The 5,000-nt window shown below is 37.6% G+C and overlaps 1 pseudogene; it reads right to left on the minus strand.

The window, feature by feature from the left end:
• Positions 1–2,928: 2,928 nt before the first annotated feature.
• On the minus strand, positions 2,929–4,520 carry LOC111236960 (annotated as a pseudogene).
• Positions 4,521–5,000: the final 480 nt, after the last annotated feature.

Consider the following 5,000-nt stretch of genomic DNA (forward strand, 5'->3'; position numbering starts at 1 on the left):
AATTATTGATCTGATCGTGGAGAAAATGTGATTATTTTACGTGTTAAGGTTCAAGAACCAAGACATTTTGTTTTCAGGTCGTCCGTCTCATTGTCGTGGACGTGATGTCTCGTAACACCTCGACAGAACTTCTTCAAATTTGGCGCAAACATTCACCAGGACTCAAGGATGAACTGATTAGACTTTGGTGGTTAAAGGTCAAAGGTCAAGGTCAGTGTGACCTCACAAAACTCTTTTTAGTCATTACTAAAGATTTCACAGCAATTTGTTTTGTTTGTTTTTCTTTGATCAGAAAGTTCCTCATTACCATAATAATCTTTCCACTTTAATGTCATTTATTTCGTTTAAACAACATTTAACATTTGACGTCTTCTATTGAAAACCGTCTTTAATTATATGTAACTAAAAACTCGAGTGGTTTCGGTGTCGGTGCTGAAACCACGTGTGTCCAACTGATGTAGATTTGAGTGTTGAGCTTCGAGAAGATGAGGTGGAGTTAAACTTTCCGGTGGGACGTGAAGGCAACAACACGAGCACCAGAGAAATCAGCTGTTACCATGGTGATGATGAACTCAGTCGGACGTGTTGTTGAAGCTTTTACAAAGTGTTTTTCTATGTCGTCACTGAGTATGAATCTTTACATTTACTGAGAAGAGCTTCTGATTTTAGCTGATGATGATTAACTAGAAAATGAAGGAGTAATATGGATGATGTCTAGTATCACTCGCCCCACCCACCCGACCCCTCCTCTCATCATCTACTTAATCACCAACCTATGGACCGACTCCCCTCTGTGTACATGATGCAGAACATTTGCTGATTGCTGCACTTTAATTTCTCTGAACGTGTGCCTCTAATCATTCTCCATGTTCATATCTGTTTTATATGAACAAAGAGACGCTGAATGACGTTCCAGTGTTTGTGCATTTTGCTTTTTCTTTATCTTATTAAGAACATAATTTTTTGAATAATATCTATGATAATATTAATAATGGTAATAAAGAGAAATATATGGACTTTGACATTTGGACTTGTTTTATTTCAAATGTATTGATCCATTGATTTTTGTGATTTCATGTGTCTGTGTGTATTTATATACATATAATTTTTCAAAATATATTTTTTATAAATTATTTGTTTATATAACAAATATATTAATTATTTTTATATACTTTTGATTTAAAATATTTTATAAATATATAATATACTTTTTAAATATAATTTAGATTAAAAAATGTATACATATTTTTATAGAATATATAATATAAATAAATAAAGTGGTTATTTATTTGATATAAGATATAAATATTTATGTAAATAAAAAAAATAGTTTTCACTTGCAGGTAAATGTGAAGGAATTTAAAATCAGACAATATGAAGAAAACAAAATAAATATTCACCAACAGCATTTATTTTTAAAAAAATCACACACACACACACACACACACACCACTGTCCGAGCATCACAGGAAAACTTCAATAAAAATAAGTTACACAATCAAAAATATAAAAGTAAAAATTATTCATTTACACCAAATCTGGAAATAAAGTCCCGTTTCATGTTTTTGTATTTGATATTAATATGGTTTCAGCTGAGAAGTGATCCAGTTCTTTAAATACAGTGGAACCACTGAGGTGATGAACAGAAAAGAGAAAGTGTCAATTCTACTGATTTATTCACCAGCAAGACTGAACATGTAGAGATGATCATGATGATAAAAAGACTAGTAATAATAATGATATTAATAATAATAAAGATAATACACTTTATTTGTATATAATAAAACTTTATTTGTAGATAGTAAAAAATATTCAGTTACTTTGAAAATAATAAAAAACTATTTATTCAGTTTCATTCAGTGTTTTATTTAATGATGGAGATTTCATGACCTCAGCTGTTTCTAACTGAAACTGAATGTTACTGTGAGTCTCTCAAACTTTTTACTAATAAGAAGCGTTTGTCATTAGTTCATTGTTTTTACTCTTTATTGAAGTCAAAGACGTGATAACAGAGAAGAAGTCCTCTGACACAAGAAAAAGTCACACAGGCGACATTTTCTTTCAGTAAAAGCACATAAGTATTAACATGAAAACACGAGTATCAAAGTAAAAGTCTCCCTTCAGAATAATGTAAATCATACGACTGGATTGTGATCATTGATGTTTTAATGTGAAACAACTTTCATGTTGCAGCAGGTGAAGATGAGACTCATTTGAATGACTTACATGGACCTGATCTCACCTGGAATAATACATCAGGATTCAACAAACAACACAACAACCAGCTCTTAGCAACAATGATGGAGACACAATAACTTTAGGAACCAAATACAAATCTGGACTTTTATCTATGTGAGCTTATAAAACTCAGCTGTGTCTCCATCCCAGTAAAGACAGAGTCCAGCATAGAGAGGCTGAGGGAATGTGGTCTGGACTCTGTGGAGGAGAGTCATGGTTTCAGAGACGCTGTAGAAGGACAGAACACCTGCTGTGTGATCCAGGTACACTCCTACTCTGGAGGACAGAGGACCTGAGACTGGAGTGATGATGCTGTTGAATCTAAATGAAAAACTGTTTTGAAAACAATCTAACGACCAAGATTTGTCATTATATCCAAATAAAGTTTCCCCCCCTGCTCTGCTGATATTCTTGTATGAGACTGATACAGAAACTCCTCCTCCTCTCCACTCCACCTCCCAGTAACAACGTCCAGTCAGACTCTCTCTACTCAGGACCTGAGGATGTGTAGTGAATCTGTCTGGATGACGAGGATAAGACTGTTGTTGACTCATTACTGTTGCTTTTCTGTTTCCCTCAGATAATAACAGACGTGTATTTGCTGTGTTTGGATCCAGTGTGATTTCCTGTGAATATCTTAAGAAGTCAGCTCTGGTCTTGGGCTCTGGTTGTGACAGTAAAACATCCACTTCAGTCAGTGTCAGTGAGATGTTTGTCCATGTCTCTGTCAGGACGTCCTGTAGTTTCTCTCTGAGCTGTGACACAGCTGCTGTCACGTCCTCAAAGTGTCTCAGAGGACGGACATTGATGGCGGATGAGTCTGTAGAGTCACTGAGTGGTGACAGTGAGGGGTAGTTGTGTAGAAAGTGGTTGTGATCCTCTGTGTGTGAGAGCTGCTTCAGCTCAGCGTCTTTCCTCTTCAGCTCAGCGATCTCCTGCTGCAGCTTCTCCTGAAGCTCTTTGACTCGACCGGCTTCAGTTTCCTGCTGGGATCTGATCTGCTGCTTCACATCAGAGCGTCTTTTCTCCATGAGACGGATCAGCTCAGTGAAGATCTTCTCGCTGTCCTCCACTGCTTCATCAGCAGAGCCGTTGAGAGCCTCCACCTCCTGTTGAAGCAGCTTCACATCTTTCTGTCTGTCCTGGATTCTCTGCTGGATCTCTTGTCGCCTCAGCTGGAGCTCTCTCTGCCTCTCAGTCCTTTCTGCTGCAGCTGAGACTGTGTCGTGGCCTTTATGTTCATCCACAGAGCAGAGATAACAGATACACTGCTGATCGGTGCGGCAGAACATCTTCATCACCTCATCGTGACGAGAGCAGATGTTCTGCTGGAGCTTCTCGGAGGGCTCCACCAGCTTGTGTTTCTTTAACTGAGCTACATCATGATGAGGCTGCAGGTGATTCTCACAGTAAGAGACCAGACAAACCAGACAGGATTTAACAGCTTTCAGTTTCCTCCCAGTGCAGACATCACAGGCCACGTCTTCAGGTCCAGCATAGCAGTGATCAGCAGCAGCAGCTTGGAGTCCAGTCTTCTTCAGCTGCTCCACTAAAGCTGCTAACATGGTGTTTTTCCCCAGGACAGGCCTCGGTGTGAAGGTCTGCCTACACTGAGGGCAGCTGTGGATTCTCTTCTCATCCTCTTCATCCCAGAAGCTTTTAATACAGTTCATGCAGTAGCTGTGTCCACAGGGAACAGCCACCGGATCCTTCAGTAGATCCAGACAGATGGAACAAGACAAGATTTCCAGCTCCAGCTGATCTCCTTTCTGTTCAGCTGACAACGACTGTCTGAGTTCACTTCCTCAAAACTGAACTAGTTTGAGCTCTGATCTAAACAACATGTGTCTCTGCAGTGAACGGGGCCTGTCAGCTCTCGCACTTCACCACATGTTGGCTCCACCCATCTTCAAACTGTAGATCTGAAGGGAGGGAACAAGGAAACACATGAACAGAGTGGAGCTGGCTGTGTTTGAGAGCAGGAAGAAGAGGGAGGGGCATCAGGCTTTGACTCAGTCCAGGAAGTGGTTTGATGCTGTGTGTTTAACCCTTTTCTACACTCCAGCTCATTTCTCATTTGAAAAGACTGATCAACTTGTAGGTGATAAACTCTTCTTGAGACGTCTGGGTTCAGACACGGTTCCTTGGTTTAGAGGGAGAATAGAGAAATGAATCGCTGCTGTAGCAGCAATTACATTTTCAAATATTGTTTTGACTGTTTGAAGTATTTTCGGATTAAAACAGGTTAAATTCAGAATGTAACTCTTACTCCCACAGGACATGAACGCACCATATCATTTACCTAGGAAGCTGGTGACATGTTAAGTTCTGTCCTTATTTGTTTTGCTGATTTCTACGTCAATCTCTAATAAGAATGTTTTATACTTTTTTATATAATTTGGATTTTTAAAAATTCATATATTTTTATATTACATAATATATACTTTTTAAATATAATTTAGATTAAAAAAATTATATTTTATATAATATAATGAAAATATAAATTAAGTGGTTATTTGATATATGATATAAATATTTATGTAAATAAAAAATAGAGTTTTTACTTGCAGGTAAATGTGATGGAATTTAAAATCAGACAATATGAAGGAAACAAATTTTCAACAACAGCATTTATTTTTTTAAAAATGTCAGAATAAAAACACACACACACACACACACACACTTCACTGTCAGAGCATCGCAGGGAAACTTCAATAAAAATCAGTTACACAATTAAAAATATAAAAGTAAAAATTCTTCAT

Source organism: Seriola dumerili, unplaced genomic scaffold (assembly GCF_002260705.1).
Source record: "Seriola dumerili isolate Sdu_G_001 unplaced genomic scaffold, Sdu_1.0 BDQW01000783.1, whole genome shotgun sequence".
Taxonomy (NCBI): Eukaryota; Metazoa; Chordata; class Actinopteri; order Carangiformes; family Carangidae; genus Seriola; species Seriola dumerili.